The following is an 18,473-nucleotide window of genomic DNA, read 5'->3' as shown; positions in this document are numbered from 1 at the left end:
GCAAACTTACTAATCCTACCCTTCACATAGTCACCTATGATATTTATATAAATGACGAATAATTGGGGACCCAGCACAGATCCCTGTGGTACGCCATTGGATGGACACGGGCTTCCAGTCACTAACGCAGCCTTTTGTCATCACCCTCTGTCTCCTACAACTAAGCCAATTTTGAATCCACCTTATCAAATTACCCTGTATCCCATGTGCATTTGCCTTCTTTATAAATCTCCCATGTGGGACCTTGTCAAAGGCTTTGCTGAAATCCATATAAACTACATCAACTGCACTACCCTCATCTACACACCTGGTCACCTCCTCAAAAAATTCAATCAAATTTGTTAGGCATGACCTCCCTCTGACAAAGCCATGCTGACTATTCCTGATCAAACCTTGCCTCTCCAGTGGAGACTGATTCTCTCCTTCAGATTTATTTTCCAATAGTTTCCCTACCACTGAAGTGAGACTCACTGGTCTGTAGTTTTCTGGCTTATCTCTACAACCCTTCTTAAATAGCAGAACCACATTAGCTGTTCTCCAGTCCTCTGGCACCTCCCCTGTGACCAGAGAGGAATTAAAAATTTGGGTCAGAGCCCCTGTGATCTCCTCCCTTGCCTCCCTCAGCAGTCTGGGACACAAATCATCTGGACCAGGAGTTTTGTCCACTCTTAAGCCTGCCAACACCTTCAATATCTTGTCCCTCCCTATATCAGTTTGCTCAAGAACCTCACAGTCTCTCTCCCCGAGTTCCATACCTTCATCCTCATTCTCTTGGGTGAAGATGGATGTGAAGTATTCGTTCAACACCCTACCGATGTCCTTTGGCTCCACCCATAGATTGCCCCCTTGGTCCCTAATGGGCCCTACTCTTTCCCTGGTTATCCTCTTCCCATTAATATACTTATAGAATATCTTGGGATTTTCTCTACTTTTACCATCCGGAGATTTCTCATATCCCCTCTTTGCACTCCTAGTTACTTCCTTAAGCTCCACCCTGCATTTTCTGTACTTCACTAATGCCTCTGCTGATTTGCTCCCCTTGTACCTGCTAACAGCCTTTCTTTTCCTTCTCATCGTATCCTGAATATCTCTGGTCATCCATGATTCTCTAGCTCATTACTCCTTCCTACCACCCTAGAGGGAATATATTGAGCCTGTACACTCCCTATTCCATTTTGAAAGCCCCCCTCTGCTCCTCTGTAGATTTGCCCAGAAGTAGCTGTTCCCAGTCTACCTTGGCCAGATCCTGCCTTATTTTACTAAAATCCGCTCTCCCCCAATCCAAAACAATTTTTTTGAAACTTCTCTATTTCTTTGTCCATTACAAGCTTAAATTATACCATAACAAAAACAAAAATACCTGGAAAAACTCAGCAGGTCTGACAGCATCGGCAGAGAGGAATACAGTTAACGTTTCGAGTCCAAATGACTCTTCATCAAAACTAAAGAAAAATAGAAAAGAGGTGAAATCTAAACTGGTTTAAGGTGGGGGTGGGTCAGGTAGAGCTGGATAGAGGGCTAGTGATAGGTGGAGATTGCCAAAAGATGTCATAAACATAAGGACAAAGAGGAGTTGACAGTGGTGATATTAGCTAAGAAATGTGCTAATAGGTGACACTAAGGGTAGAAAGCAGGATGAGCAAGGTACAGGTAGCCCTAGTGGGGGTGGGGAGAATGGATCGAAATAGGCTAAAAGGTAGACATAAAACAATGGATGGAAATACATTTAATAATAATGGAAATAGGTGGGAAAAGAAAAATCTATATAAATTATTGGAAAAAGGGCGATTAGAAAGGAGGTTGGGATGGAGGAGAGAGTTCATGACCTAAAGTTGTTGAACTCAATATTCAGTCCGGAAGGCTGTAAAGTGCCTAGTTGCAAGATGAGGTGCTGATCCTCCAATATGCATTGAGCTTCACTGGAACAATGCAGCAGGCCAAGGATGGACACGTGGGCATGAGAGCAGGGTGGTGTGTTGAAATGACAAGTGACAGGTAGGTCTGGATCATGCTTGCAGACAGACTGAAGGTGTTCTGCAAAGCAGTCACCCAGTCTGCGTTTGGTCTCTCCAATGTAAAGGAAACCGCATTTGGAGCAGCGAATGCAGTAGACTAAATTCAGGGAAGTGCAAGTGAAATGCTGCTTCGCTTGAAAGGAGTGTTTAGGCCCTTGGATTGTGAGGAGGGGGGAAGTAAAGGGGCAAGTGTTGCACCTTCTGCGGTTGCATGGGAAGGTGCTATACGAGGGGGTTGAGGCGTAGGGGGTGATGGAGGAGTGGACCAGGGTGTCCCGGAGGGAACGATCCCTGCGGAATGCTGCCGGGGGGCTGAAGGGAAGATGTGTTTGGCAGTGGCATTGTGCTGGAGTTGGCGGAAATGGCGGAGGATGATCCTTTGGATGCAGATGCTGATAGGGTGATAAGTGAGGTCAAGGGAGACCCTATCATGGTTCTGGGAGGGAGAAGAAGGTGTGAGGGCAGATGCGCGGGAGATGGGCCAGACATGGTTGAGGGCCCTGTCAACCACCGTGGGTGGAAAACCTTGGTTAAGGAAGAAAAGACATGTCAGAGGAACTGTTTTTGAAAGTGGCATCATCAGAACAGATGCAACAGAGGCGAATGAACTGAGAGAATGGGATGGAGTCCTTACAGGAAGCGGGGTGTGAGGAGCTGTTGTCGAGTTAGCTGTGGGAGTCGGTAGGCTTGTAATGAACATTGATGGACAGTCTATCACCAGAAATTGAGACAGAGCGGTCAAGGAAGGGAAGGGAAGTGTCAGAGATGAAGCATGTGAAAATGATGGAGGGGTGGAAATTGGAAGCAAAATTAATAAATTTTTCCAGGTTCCGACAAGAACATGAAGCAGTACCGAAGTAATCATTGATGTACCGGAGAAAGAGTTGTGGAAGGGGGCCGCAGTAGGACTGGAACAAGGAATGTTCCGCATACCCCATAAAGAGACAGGCATAGCTGGGGCCCATGCAGGTACCCATAGCCACATCTTTTATTTGGAGGAAGTGAGAGGAGTTTAAAGAAAAATTGTTCAGTGAGAGAACAAGTTCAGTCAGACAGAGGAGAGTGGAAGTGGATGGGGATTGTTCGGGCCTCTGTTCGAGGAAGAAGAGGAGAGCACTCAGACCATCCTGGTGGGTGATGGAGGCATAGAGGGATTGGACGTCCATGGTGAAGAGGAGGCAGTTGGGGCCAGGGAACTGGAAATTGTTGATATGATGTAGGGTGTCAGAGGAATCGCGGATGTAGGTGGGAAGAGACTGGACAAGGGGTGAGAGAATGGAGTCAAGATAGCAAGAAATGAGTTCCGTGGGGTAGGAACAGGCTGACACGATCAGTCTGCTGGGACAGTCCTGTTTGTGGATTTTGGGTAGGAGGTATAAGTGGGCTGTCTGAGGTAGGGAGACTGAGATTGGAAGCTGTGGAAGGAAGATCTCCAGAGGAGATGAGGTCAGTGTCAGTCCTAGAGACCATGGCTTGATGTTTTGGTCGCTATCACTAAAATGCTCCCCCACCACCACCTCAGCCACCTGTCCGGCTTCATTGCCCAGAATTAGGTCCAGCGCTGCACCGTCCCTTGTTGGACCCTCTACACATTGACCTAAAAAGTTCTCCTGTACACATTTCAAGAAATCCACTCCATCCAAACCCTTAACACTATGTCTATCCCAATTAATGTTGGGAAAGTTGAAATCACCTAATACATTTACCCTATTGTTATTGCTTTTACACACCTCCGCAAATTGTGCACATATTTGCTCCTCAATTTCCTGCTGACTATCTGGGGGTCTGTAATAAAAACTTAAGTCCTATAGTGACTACACTACATAAATATTAAATTGTCTGTAAAGTACTTTAGAAGCTCCTGAGGCCATTGAAGGCACTATAGAAGTCGAAAGTCTTTCTTTTGGTGGCTGTACACTGAAAATATGCAATTTAAGGTAATAACAAATACAAACAGCTTTGAATATCTTTCCAAGATTAGAATACTGCAGATGCTGTACATTTGAAATAAAACAAAATGGTAGAAATACTCAGCAGGTCTGGCAGCATCTGTGGAGTTAATATTTCAGGCCTGTGCCCTTTCATCACAACTGTAGTATTAGGGCGTGCAGGAGTGTCGGGATTAATGTGGGACCGGGGCAACAGTACCAACCATGTTATGATGTACAGAGTCACATGCGAATAGTAGAGTGTAGAAGAGACTCTGGTAGAAATCAGCATGGAGATAGCACCTACTCAGGACTGTATCCTATATATATGCGTATAGTTATGTGTTGTTAATAAATAATTATTGTTCAACCATATAAATCTCTAGGCCTCTTCGTGGAACAACATACAACCTTAAAACATGGTGGCAACAGGTGAAGGATCCCAAATTCTCTAAGAATGAAGATGTAAAGAAACTGCTGTCTGACCTGAGAGAAGTGTATCTAACTTGGACACCTCACCTATACAGCTGGAGGTTGCCTATGAAGCTCCATTACAGGCATGGAGGCTGGTGGGTAGAAGAAAGGTCCACAGTGTAGTGTAAAAAGACCATGAGAGCATGTGGATGTCCGTCACGAGACCCAATTGAGAGTTCAAAGGACCTGGCCAGATCACAAAAGGGTGAGCAAATTCTAAAAAAAAGGTTGAAATAAGCTTTAAAATTTGGTACAATAATCAGACATCAATGGCAGACTGATTGCTCTACCGAACGCGGCTCGAAGAATACTGCCCCAGGATATAGAATCAGCGCCATAGCTATATGCAAATGGAAAAAAAAAATAAGGAGAAGTCAGAGCAAATGAATTGGATTCAATTCAATTCTCCGAGCTTAGAAAGGCAACCAACTGGCCAAAACAATTTGCTCAAAAGATTTTCTGCAGAATCGCTGAAGTTTAAAATAGCTCCGCAACTGCAACAGGAAGCTGCCAAATCCTGACAAGCATGGGGAGGGACAACAAGTGACTATTGCAGAGCCATTTTTAAAAAATGTGCTGAAAACAGCCATGAATGGTAAATCAACACTGCCAAACCAATCAAGGCAGGTGGAAGGGCCAGACCAGGTGCAAAATTGGGCGTTATGAGGAAGAAAATTTTAAAGATATATAATGGCATTAGGCTTGAATAAGAAAACAAATGCTGAACAAGTGAATATACTATTAGATTCAATAGGTCCAATAGCCAAGGAATAAATGAACCTGCTGGTAACTTTCCAGGAGTCATGAAGTTCTTTGGCACCTGCTTTAACTAAAGGAGCAATAGAATTTTGGAGCAAGCAAAATTTAACAGGAGAGTCCAAAAGCCCAGGAAACCCATAGGCACTTTCATAAATGAGTTTTACAGATTGCCTAAAGGCTGTGACTATGGTGACTTTAATTCAGAGCTCATAAGAGACTGAATAGTAGTGGGAGTGGCAGATGATGCACTTTCGGATGTACTCCAATCTAAAGAAGATCTGACTTTGGAAAAAGACATCCAAATCACTAGACAATCGGAAATCTGCCAGCAGAACCATTTTGTGTGGCAAAGTTAAACCATGATACAGAGCAACCCCAGCAGTCCAGCTCATAAAGCAACAAAAGGACACGGAAAACAATACCCAAGCAAAACACAAGATGGTGGCAGACCATGTCAGCGATGTGCTGCCAAATGACCTCACAGGCATGAGCAGTGTCCAGCAATCGCTGTGCAGAGCTGTCACTGCAACCACCTGGGACACTTTGGAAAGATGTGTAGGTCCAAAACCTCGAGATGTGCAGAGGATCCTAAACGAGTCCATGAGATAGATGTACCGCACCAAGAAGTCTAATAATGCTTCTTGGGAGAAATTAGGGATCTCAGATTCACATTTTGGAATGCTAACATATCTGTAAATGGTCACCTCACAAATTTGAAGTTAGACACAGGAGCCAGCGTGATGGTCCTGTCGGGTCAGGAACCATAGTTAACCGACTTCTGACTATGGACAACAGACGCACCACTGTATGGTCCCAGAGGAATCTAACTAGGCATGATTCAAGAGCTGCTCCAGTATGGCAACAAGCAAATAATCAACATTCTGTATGTTATCCGCAATCAACCTTTTCTCTCCTGAGCAGAGATGCACGTATTGCCCTCAACGTCCTCAAAATGGCAGAAGACATCAAAACAACCATTGAAGTCAACTATACCGAATTGGAGACTGCTGAGAGATCCACCAGTGTTGATGATCTCGACTGACACTTCAGTTCAGAATTGTCCTCACTCTTTGCAGAGGCAGTTATTCCAGCTCCTTTGCAGACGGCAGAAAATACTCTTCTTCGGTCAGACCAGCCAAACCTCCAGATGACACTAACATACTGAAAACAGAAGATACAGCGGAGAAGGAGCAGCAGCAGCAGGTTGAGCCTCAACTTCAGAGTCAAACAGTTGCTTTCACAGAACCAGGAAAAGCTACAGCAACAAACCTGGAGCTTCAAACTCACATGCATAACATAAAGTCAATCCTGAAGCAGAAAAGAAGCAACCACCAATGAACCAAGCGTGGTGGCCTAGACAAATAGGGAACCCACTTAGTACTAAAAGGGATAATAGAGAAATTGAATTAAATACTTAGACCTAAGAGAAAAATACTGCACACTTGAAGAACAATACCATCTTGTCTGACCACATTAGCAGGATGAGCCCTGAGACATTCCATGTTGTTCTTTCTCAGGCCGAATGTAATCAAAGTTGTGGTAACCAAGTGCGTAGGTACCTGTTGTGGTGGGAATGGATATTAACTAAAACATGGATTGGTCAGTTAACGTATGCAAATAAGCGGATTGAGATGTGCAAAATTTACTGATTGGCTGTAATATGCTTTTAAGCAAGCGTTTCTGTATTCTGCTTTGAGATGGTACAATAGCTCTTGTTGTATTGTTCTCCCTTGTGCACAAGTAATAAATGGGGTTTCTATGTATTAATGATGCCTTGGAGTGATTAATCCCTGACACAAGAAAAGAATTTGGGGATGTGCAAGTTTACATGAAGAAACAGTACACAGCATTAGAAGCCAAACCACAGGTTGACCGCAAGGATGAGGAACATACAAACCTTCAACTTCCAGGACCCAACCAAAGAAAACACGAGTCTACTCTAAGAATATTCAGAATTAGAACAATTAGAACATTAGAATTAGGGAATGTAAGGGAATTTTTTTTTTCTATTTTTAATATTGTTGAAAGTAGGGCCGATCTCCCTGAGGCAGCACTTAGCTTCAGGGAGAATAGTGCGCTCTTTCGTGCGCATAGCACCTCCCTGCAGATATCATGCTGGGCAGGCCTTAATTGGCCCACCCACGTAAAATGGTGCTGCGCCTCCACTCGGGGGCGCCGATCGGAAGTGCACCCACAAGCGCCCGCCCATCAACTTCCCTCCCCCCAACTGGGGGGAAAATTCTGCCCATGGTATCTGGCCAAGGAAGACAGATAGTCAACAAAGAAAAATATGACAGTAAGGAGCACAAGAAATGAACCAGGTGTTGACACCCGAGTATTGAAACACCAAGTACTTCAACTTCAACTCCAGGCCAATAAAGTCAGCCCAAAACATTTGAGACGACCACTCCTCCAAACTTGAAAACAACGAGATCTGGAATAGTTGTAAAGTCCCCAGACCATCTGAATCTGTAAAATCAGGGACTTGGGGGAGGAAGGGGTAGCATGTAAATATATTTTGGTAGTGACTTGGGGGGAGGTGTAGTATTAGGGTGTTAAGGACTGTAAGAAATTGGGTGGGATTGGGGAAACAGTACCAGCCATATTGTGTTGTAGAGAATCATGTGGGAGTGGGAGATTGTAGGAGAGACTGCAGTAGAAGTTGGCATGTTTTTCTCCCCACAGATGGTCTATAATCATTCCATTAATTATTTTTCTATTGTTTTACCAACCCTTTCGCCCTTCCTACCATGTACACTTAGATTTTGATCAGTGACTTTGATTTTCAAAATTCACCAACTGGACATTTACCCATGCAACTGTACAAACAAATCATTGCTCATTTCACCTGAGGTATGATCTGTCAGGGAATCATAACTGTTTAGTGAAAAGTTCATTCATTTCTCTAATAATGATAGCAATCCTCATGGATCATATCTTACAGATGATGTCCCAGGCATTGCCATCACCATCTCTGGGTATGTCCTGTTCCAGCAGCAGGACAAACCCAGCAGAGGTGGCGGAACAGTGGTGTACAGTCGGGAGGAAATTGCCCTGGTAGTCCTCAACATCAACTCTGGACCCCATGATGTTTCATGGCATCAAGGAAACCTCCTGCTGATTACTACGTACTGCCCACCCACAGCTGATGAATCAGTGCTCCTCCATGTTGACCACAAACATGAGGAAGCACTGAGGGTGGCAAGGGCGCAAAATGTATCCTGGGTTGGGTCTTCAATATCTATCACCAAGAGTGGCTCAGTAGCACCACTACTTAACAAGCTGGCCAAGTAGTAAAGGACATAGCTGCTAGACTGGGTCTGCAGCAGGTGGTGAGGGAACCAACAAGAGGGAAAACATACTTGACCTCATCCTCACCAACCTGCCTGTTGCAGACGCACCTGTCCATGACAGCATCCATAGGAGTGATCACCTCACAGTCAATGTGGAGATGAAGTCCCGCCCTCACATTGAGGATACCCTCCATCGTGTTGTGTGGCACGACCAAGTTGCTAAGCGGGAAAGATTTCGAACAAATCTAGCAACTCAAAACTGGGCATCCATGAAGTGTTGTGGGCCATCAGCAGCAGCAGAATTGTACAAAAACACAATCTGTAACCTCATGGCCAGGCATACCCCCCACTCTACCATTACCACCAAGCCAGGGGATCAATCCTGGTTCAATGAAGAGGGCAGGAGGGCATGCCAGGAGCAGCACCAGGCATACTTAAAATTGAGGTGTCAACCTGGTGAAGCTATAACACAGGATTACTTGTGTGCCAAACAGCATAAGCAGCAAGTGAGAGACAGAGCTTAAACGATCCAACAACCTACAGATCAGATCTAAACCCTGCAGTCCTGCCACACCCAGTCATGAATGGTGGTGGACCATTAAACAACTCACTAGAGGAGGAGGCCCAACAAATATCCCCATCCTCAATGAGGGGGGAGCCCAGCACATCAATGCAAAAGATAAGGCTGAAGCATTTGCTGCAATCCTCAGCCAGAAGTGTCAAGTGGATGATCCATCTCGACCTCCTCCGGAGGTCCCCAGCATCACAGATGCCAACCTCCAGCCAATTCGATTCACTCCACGTGATATCAAGAAACGGCTGAAGGCTCTGGAAGTGCAGAGGCTATGGGCCCTGACAATATTCTAGCAATAGTACTGAAGACTTGTGCTCCAGAACTTGTTGTGCCCCTAGCCAAGTTGCACCCGTACAGCTACAACACTGACATCTACCCAGCTATGTGGAAAATTACCCAGGTATGTCCTGTACATAAAAAGCAGGACAAATCCAACCCAGTCAATTACCACTCCACTCTTGATCACCAATAATGGAAGGGGTCATCAACAGTGCTATCAAGCAGCACTTGCTTAGAAATAACCTGGTCGCTAATGCCCAGTTTGGGTTCCGCCAAGGCCACTCAGCTCCTGATATCATTACAGCCTTGGTTCAAACATGGACAAAAGAGCTGAACTCCAGAGGTGAGGTGAGAGTGACTGCCCTTGACATCAAGGCTGCACTTGACCAAGTGTGGCATCAAGGAGCCCTTGCAAACTGGAGTCAATGGGAATTAGGGGGAAAAATCTCCATTGGCTGGAATCATACCTAGCACAAAGGAAGATGGTTGTGATTGTTGGAGGTCAGTCATCTCAGTTCTAGGACATCATTGCAGGAGTTCCTCAGGGTAGTGTCCTTGGTCCAACCATCTCCAGCTACTTTATCAATGACCTTCCTTCCATCATAAGGTCAGGAGTGGGAATGTTCGCTGATGATTGCATAATGTTCAGCACCATTTGCGATTCCTCAGATACTGAAGCAGTCCATGTCCAAATGCAGCAAACCTGGACAATTTCCAGGCTTGGTTGACAAATGGCAAGTAACATTTGCACCACACAAGCGCTAGCCGATGACCATCTCCAAGAAGAGCGAATCTAACCATTACCCCTTGACATTGAATGGCATTACCATCACTGAATCCCCCACTATTATTATCCTGGGTTTACCATTGACCAGAAATTGAACTGAACTGAGGCCATATAAATACTGTGGCTACAAAAGCAGGTCAGAGGCCAGGAACCTCACCTCCTTACTCCTGCAAGCCTGTCCATCATATACAAGGCACAAGACAGGAGTGTGATGGAATACTACCCGCTTGCCTAGATTAGTGCAGCTCCCACAACACTCAAGAAGCTTGATGCCATCCAGGACAAAGCAGTCCGCTTGATTGGCACCACATCTACAAACATTCACTCCCTCCACCACCAACGCACAGTAGCAGCAGTGTGTACCATCTACAAGATGCACTGCAAGAATTCACCAAGGATCCTTTGACAGCACCTTCTAAACCCATGACCTCTACAATCTAGAAGGACAAGGGCAGCAGATAGATGAGAACACCACCACCTGGAAGTTCCCCTCCAAGTCACTCACCATCCTGACTTGGAAATGTATCACCGTTCCTTCACTGTCGCTGGGTCAAAATCCTGGAACTCCATTCCTAAAAGCACTGTGGATGTACCTACATCACATGGATTTTAGCGATTCCAGAAGGCAGTTTAGCACTACCTTTTCAAGGGCAAAAAGGGATGGGCAATAAATGCTGGCCCAGTCAGCGAAGCCCACATCCTGTGAATGAATTTTTTTAAATGAAATGAAGAAATGGCACTTCTCAGACAAGTGTTGCTTCACCTATTGGAAACAGCATGCACCTGAACAACTCTTTGTGCAGTGAACTCACAGTCTCCCAAGAATAGGCTGAATTATAGAGTTACTTAGCTAAAAATTGCATAGTGCAATTTCTTTGGGTACAAAGATGTCAATGTATGTTCCTGTGCCTGATTGAGGTGAGGCAGACAGCATGCAAACTTTGTGCTGCATTGTCACCTCAGTGATTGCAGTGTGCTGTCCAGCACTAAATGTACTGCTGACTGGCTGCACACTCTGGTGTGTGGGTGGCTAGCATAACTTACAGCTAAAAGCAAAATACTGCGGATGCTGGAAATCTGAAACAAAAACAAAAATTGCTGGAAAAACTCAGCGGGTCTGCCAGCATCTGTGGAGAGGATGCCAGAGTTAACGTTTCGAATCCATGTGACTCTTCAGTATGTTATAATTTACAGCTACCCTGAACATCTTAAGGGCAGCTCGCACCTCTTGAAGGGAAGGTACATTCTTACTGCAGCAGATCATGCAACAAAAAGTGTTTTGAAGAAGGAATAAGACTACCAATGAACCAGCAGGCCAAAGAGGTTCTCTTGGGTTCTCTGATGCAGTGCTGGAGAGCTTAGTCCAGTTGGTGAAAAGGAGGAGACTTCATATATCCAAATAGGGGCAGGAGGCTCTCAAGCCACACATTGTGAGGGGAGGTTGCAGATAGCCATGGAGGTCAATTGAAGGAATGTGACCACAAAGACCTGGCAGAAGTGCAACAAAAAGTGCAGTGATCTGTGAGTTTTGGTCACTGAAGTCACAGATTACCCAAAAGTGGTTGAGGAGTCATAAGTAATTTATTGGGAAGTAATAATTCAAATACAACATATAGAACACATAATCAGAGTAGACATAATGAACTGACGACCCATGTCAAGTGAAAACAGTTTGCAGGTCCTACTTCTTGCAAGAGGTCAAGGTCAGTGATGCACCTTAAAATACTATCTCCCACCCACCTCAGTCAACCTTACTTGCTGCTCAATGCACCACACCCCTGTTATTCATCTATTAATAATCCTTAGCAATCAGACTACTCGACAGAATGCCTCATCAGTAAAACTTTCAAAACAAGCACTATTGGCTGGTGTCAAGAAGGGCCCTCCCTGTAGATTCTGCATGCAAACATAGAGTCTCAGTGCCTCCACATGGTGCCCTCAAAGTGGCTGTGATGGGGATGAGACCATCTGCCACCTCTTTCTGGAATGTATCTTTGCAAAGGAGGTATGGAAAGAGAGGCAGGGGCTTATGCCAAGGTTCATCTCACATAGCGCTGTAGCACAGGGCTCTACGGGTGCTTCCAGTGAAGCACATCGAAAGCATTGGAAGACTATCAACTCGATGAAAGATGCTCTTTAGTCTGCCTGAAAAACTTGCTTGTCTTCCAGTGCAAGAAGCCGTCCACAAGTGAGCGTTGGAAACTGGAACTTTCCAAGGTCCAGGACTATGTCCTGAGGGATGCACTAAAGCTTGGGGCAACCGCTGCAAGGGCTCAACAGAGAAAGGGCACAGTCTAAGGCCCTCCCTCTGTTGTATATTGCAGGGCTGGGAACAGTACAAAATCCCTTGCGCTATATGCACCACAGAATGTTTGACATGAAATATAAATGTGTACTATTATATGACCTATAGTGAGGCACCACATTTACTGTATTGAAAGAAATTGACCTGTATGCACTTTGTGTAATATCAAATTTGAACTGTTATGGTAATGTACCTTCACAAATTTTATGCATAATGTATATTTTTTGGCAAAAAAGAGACCTGGCACTACAGAGCCCAATTTCTCGTTCCACAATTTTTAGCCATTCCTCTGCATTCTTACCATTTTACAGTCAATGCACCAGTTACATTATAACATGAAAGTAACTAGTATCTATTTCCGGCCGCTGTGCAGCATGTGCTGAGCAGCTCACTTCCCCAAGTCAGAAATGTGTGGGTACTTCCTGCCTCCCAGATTGGGAGTCTTAGCCAGCCCATTACTTCCTGAAAACAGATGTCAGGCCAAATGTATAGGTCAAAGGGTGGCTTGCAATATGCTTTGTATATCTAATAAAACAAAGCTGACAACATGCACTTCTGGGCCAACCCTAAACACCCAATGCAGACATTTTTGTGATCAGAGTTTCCTGCATTTATTAATTTAATTTAAAAGCAATACTGTATCACATTTTTCAAAAACAAAATCTCCAGAATTTGTAAGTTTAAAAACTTTGAGTTCTGTAAAGGTAGTATACATTCAAAAGAAGATATTTGATGTGCAGTTATATTTTGCTCTTACACCAGGTACGTATTACTGCATGAAAAGGTAATTCCAGGTGGAAGATTCGGTAAACCCCTGATAATTTAGGAGGAGCCAGTAACGATACTTAACATTAATTAAAGAATGTTGTTTTTAAATTCCTCTATTAACAACATCTCTCTAAAGTTTTCGAAACTCAGTTTAATTATCACTGATCTTTACCATCAATCAATGGCAATCTCTTTTTTCTCTAAAAAATTCCATAAAGGTTTGATTCTGTCTTTCCCTCAAATTTCTAAATTTTTGTCTAAAAGCTTCTAGAACTAGCCTACACACATTGAGCATAGAAGTCTTAACTGCATCATACTCTGCAAACTGTTCATCAGAAAGAGTCAAATGAACTTCCAACGCTTTTCCAACAAATACACTTTGTAGTAAGAACAATCAAATTTCTTGTGGCCGCTGTAACTTCGTAGCAATTTTCTAAAAAGAGACATAAAACATTTCAACTTCTTCCTCACTAGATTTAGGCACTAGATGAATATTCTTTGCCAAACCAAAATGGACAGTTTACAACACAACTGTTTACAACTCAGTACCTTCAAAACTTTTCTGTGACTTTGAGAGACTCAGTCTTTGTATTGTAAACTCAGCGTCTGCTGCCATTGTCTCCAAGTGTAAATACCTTGCATCTTCTTCTAAGCCTTCTTTTGATCTCTAACAATCAAACCACCCAGACTTACTGTCAGGCAGGCTGCAGGCCAGGTCACATGACCTCCTTTATTTACCCTAAATTTAAAGTTACAGTCACAAAATATAATACATGTACAAATCTCATAATTGTAACAATGGAGGCACAAGGGTTTAGAAACAAAGAACTTCTATAAAACACTGATTTGGCCTCAACTGGAATATTACATCCAATTCTAGGTACCACATTTTATGAAGAATATGAAGGCATTGGAGTAGGTGAGGAAAAGATTTACAGGAATGGTTCCAGGGATGACAGACTTCAACCACGAGGATAGATTAGAGAAGCTGGTACCATTCTCCCTAGAGAAGAGAAAGTTGAGAGGAGATTTAACAGAGGTGTTCAAAATCATAAGAGATCCTGCCAGAATAGATCAGAGAAACTGTTTCTGTTGGTGGAAAGATTGAGAACTGGAGGACACCAATTTAAGGTGAATGGCAAAGGAACCAAAGGTGACATGAAGAGAAACTTTTTCATGCAGTGAGTGGATAGGATCTGGAATGCACTGCAGGATCTAGTGCATGCAGATTCAATTATGACTTTCAACGTGGTGTTGGGTAATTAACTGAAGAGAAAAAAATGCAGGTCTATGTGGAAAGGGCGGGGGAGAGGGATTAGCTGATTGGCTGTGGCAGAGATCCGACATGAATTTGATGAGCTGAAGTGCCTCTTTCTGTGCTGCAATCATTCTATGATTATAAATCTAAATTATATATAGCCCTGCAGAACTCCACTGGAAACAGCCTTCCTATCACAAAACACACTTTGGACTACTAGCCTTTGCTTCCTGCCACTGAGCCAATTTTGGATCCAACCGCACCTTCCCCTCAGATCCCATAAGCTTTTAATTTTTTTGACCAGCCTACCATGTAAAACCTTGTCAACAGCCTTGCTAAACTATGCAGAGTACATCAAATGCACTAACTTCATCAATCCTCCTTATTGCATTTGATAAAAAATCAATCCATGCTGTCCCTGATTAATTGTGCCTTTTCACATGATGATTTATACTGCCTCTCAGAATTTTTTCCAATAATTGTCCCATCACTGAGATTAGGCTGACTGACCTGTAATTACTCAGGCTATCGCTTCCTCCCTTTTTAAACAACAGTACAATGTTAGCAGTCTTCTGGCACCATGCCTACAGCCAGAGAAGATGGGAAAATGGTGGTCAGGTCATGTGCTCTTGCTTCCCTTAGCAACCTGGGATACATGTCATCTGCGTCTAGTGACTTATCTACTTTCAAGGATGCTAAACACCTAAAGGTTTCCTCCTTCATTATGTTTACCCCATTCATGTTGCACTCCTCCTCCTTGACTACAATGACTGCTTCATCACTCTCTTTTGTGAAAACAGAGGATATGTATTAATTAAGAACGATGCCCACATCTTCCATCCATAAATACAAGTTACTCTTTTGGATACTGATTTGTCCTACTCTTTCCTTATTTGCCTCCTGCTCTTTATGCATTGATGAAATATCTTACGGTTTTCCTTGATATTGTTTACCAATATTCTTTACTTTCCAAATGTTCTGTTTACTTTTACCCCTGCACTTCCTTTGATCTTCTGACTTTTTGCAGCATTGAGTGCTTAGCATTTGGCATAAGCCTTCTTGTTTGCCCTGTCCTACTCCTTATCTGTGGAAGATCTTGTAGTGCAGTGATAGCGTCTGCACTTGTAGGGTGGCTTCAAATTGCACTTCGGAACTTGATCTGAACACAGTAACAAGAGGAGCATGGTGCTTCTTATTTCCATGCTGAGGAATGATCCTGCTATTTGCTTTTAATGAAATGGTCCACGTTTTGCTGTAAGGTGTATACATAATGTGGCTAAGCAGATTGATTAGCAGCCTATAAATCCTTCCACTATGCCTGATGGCAGGCAGTAAGAGTGGGAGAGTTTCCTGGTCAGCTATGCTGCAGAAGGCAACAGTGAACCACTATAGTACTTTGCCAAGCATGGTCATGGACCAGTCCAATGAAAGTCCATGGTTGCCAATGCCCTCTTAGGCACCTGACAGACAGCTCTTTGTCATCCAGCAGGGGTCTAGATTTGGGAGCCCCATGCTTTTTCTTTGTGGAAATGTGTGCTTGGAGACACCTCAGCACTTAAGATATTTGCTGAAAATTACCTCCAGGTACTTCTGTTAGGTGGAGAGGGTACAAACGTTGGGATTATTCCCATTAGATCAGAAAAATATAAGGAGAGATTTATTAGAGAGGTTCAAAAATATGAGGAATTTTGACAGAGCAGGTAGGAAGAAAATGTTTCACTGGGAGAGTGAGTAACCAGAGGACACTGATTTAAGGTAATTAGCAAAGAACACAGGGGCGATGTGAGGAGAATTTTTTGTAACACAGACCATTGTTGCAATCTGGAATGAAAAGAGTGATGGAAACAGATTCAATAGCAACTGTCAACATGGAATTGGATAAATAATTGAAGGAGAAAACTGTATTAAGGGGAAAGAGCAGGGGCACCAGGCCAGCTGGATTGTTCTTTGAAAGGGCTAGCTGGCACAGTAAATAGCCCAGAAGGTTTCCTTGTGTGCTGCATTAACCCTTGATTCTCTGCTTCCCATGTGCAAAGAGCAGTCATGATTTATTGTTTGCTACTTTATGACTTTGCCAAGTGGCGAAAAAAAGAACAGGTATGGGTCTGGGGGGGCTTGACTGGTCCATTTCTACCCTTCCTACTGGTTGTGCTGCCTATTATGCAGCTGTATAGGTGGAGCTTGTATTTGGGGCGAGTGGTTTGAAGTCCATTCCCTATCGGAGCACAGTAATGAGAGGAGCGCTTCGCTTCTTATCTCCATGCTGAGGATCGACCCTGCTATTTGCCTTTAATGAAACTGCCCGCCTTTTGCTGCAAGATTTTCTTTGTTTTACTTACGGCTCCTTTGCCCTGAAAAGGAAAGACAGAGGGTCTTAAAAAAAAGTCGAAACTTGAGACATGCATCATATCGGTGGGGGTAAGTACATTAATTTTTTCAAGAGATAAAAGGCTCTTCTTTCGGAAGTGGTTCGCCCTTGTAAAATAAAAAGACGAAGTATATCTTTCGTACCCAGAATGTTTTAATTGCCAACACATTTCTATCTTTTCAAATTGTTGTAAACTTTTGGCCGCTTGGGGGGTGGGTGGTGTTGCTCGGTTAATGTAAGGTCGCACGTCTTTATCCGTTTTATTTTGTTAATCAGCGATAATTTTTTTTTTTAAAAAGGCATTGATTCTTGATATTAAACAGCGACAAACTTCTCAACCCCGCAATGCTTCCCGTCTCATTTTAAACCAGAGAAGTGGGGAAGAATGAGGAGGTGAGAGAGAGAGAAGACGGGATTTTCCCTTTTTTAATAAAGGACAGGCTTTTACAGCACCAGATGAATAAATCAATTGGGCCATGATTCTACATTCCCCACCAAATTGTTTGATTAATCCGTTAATTTCTTTGAATGTCTTGGCATTTGTGATTCAACATTCTTTTCGGAAGCCATCCCTTGAATATATAGACATTGTGCTCAAATTTATTACCAATCCCGATCCGGACGCGCATGGCAGAGTAGGACCTTTTCCACTCTTAACTTTCCATCAGGAATTGTGCCCCCAGCACATCTAGTCATGAATACTTAAGGATGAGCTGGCATTTATATAGCGTCTTTCTTAACCTCAGGATATGCGTTTGCAGCCATTGAAATACTTTTTATGAACTATAGTCACTGTCTATAATGTCGGAAACATGGTAACCAATACAATTCAGCTACAACGCTGCCATCTACCCAGCAATCTGGAAAGTTGCTCAGGTATGTCCTGTACACAAAAAGCAAGACAAATCCAATCCAGCCAATTATTACCCCATCAGCCTACTCTCAATCATCAGTAAAGTGATAGAAGGGGTCATCAACAGTGATATCAAGTGGCACTTGCTTAGCAATAACCTGCTCACTGATATAAAAACAAAAAACAAGATGTCCCTACAACCACACCCCCCCACTTCTCTCCCCCTACCGCCCCACCCCCCCCCCCCCACACCTTAAACCAGCTTATATTTCACCCCTTTCCTAATATCCAATCAGTTCTGTTGAAGGGTCATTAGAACTCGAAACGTCAACTCTTTTCTTCTCCGCCGATGCTGCCAGACCTGCTGAGTTTTTCCAGGTAATTCTGTTTTTGTTTTACCTGCTCACTGATGCTCAGTCTGGGTTCCACCAGGGTCACTCAGCTCCTGACCTCATTACAGCCTTGGTTCAAACATGGGCAGATGAGCTGAACTCCCGAGGTGAGGTGAGAGTGACTGCCCTTGACAACAAAGCCACATTTGACTGAGTGTGGCATCAAGGAGCCCTAGCAAAACTGGAGTCAGTAGGAATTGGGGGGAAACTCTCTGCTAGTTGGTGTCATACCTAGCACAAAGGAAGATGGTTTTGGTTGTTGGAGGTCAATCATCTCAGCTCCAGGGCATCAGTGCAGGAGTTCCTCAGGGTAGTGTCCTTGGCCCAACTGTCTTCAGCTGCTTCATCAATGACCTTCCCTCCATCATGAGGTCAGAAGTGGGGTTGTACGCTGATGATTGCACAATGGTCAGCACCATT

At 43.8% G+C, this 18,473-nt stretch overlaps 1 protein-coding gene across 7 annotated transcripts in view; it reads left to right on the top strand.

Annotated features, from left to right (window-relative positions):
• The first annotated feature begins 16,646 nt into the window (after positions 1–16,646).
• Positions 16,647–18,473, top strand: part of LOC121278953 (CMP-N-acetylneuraminate-beta-galactosamide-alpha-2,3-sialyltransferase 1-like) — a 99,459-nt gene continuing 97,632 nt past the window's right edge. For all 7 annotated transcript variants that reach the window (XM_041189562.1, XM_041189558.1, XM_041189561.1 and 4 more), the window contains exon 1: positions 16,647–16,858. The gene's annotated coding sequence lies outside the window, so the exon portion shown is untranslated. The remainder of the gene's footprint in view (positions 16,859–18,473) is intronic.

Source organism: Carcharodon carcharias, chromosome 6 (assembly GCF_017639515.1).
Source record: "Carcharodon carcharias isolate sCarCar2 chromosome 6, sCarCar2.pri, whole genome shotgun sequence".
Lineage (NCBI taxonomy): Eukaryota > Metazoa > Chordata > Chondrichthyes > Lamniformes > Lamnidae > Carcharodon > Carcharodon carcharias.
The sequence above is the reverse complement of the archived record's forward strand: the minus strand, read 5'-3'. Positions and strand labels throughout refer to the sequence as shown.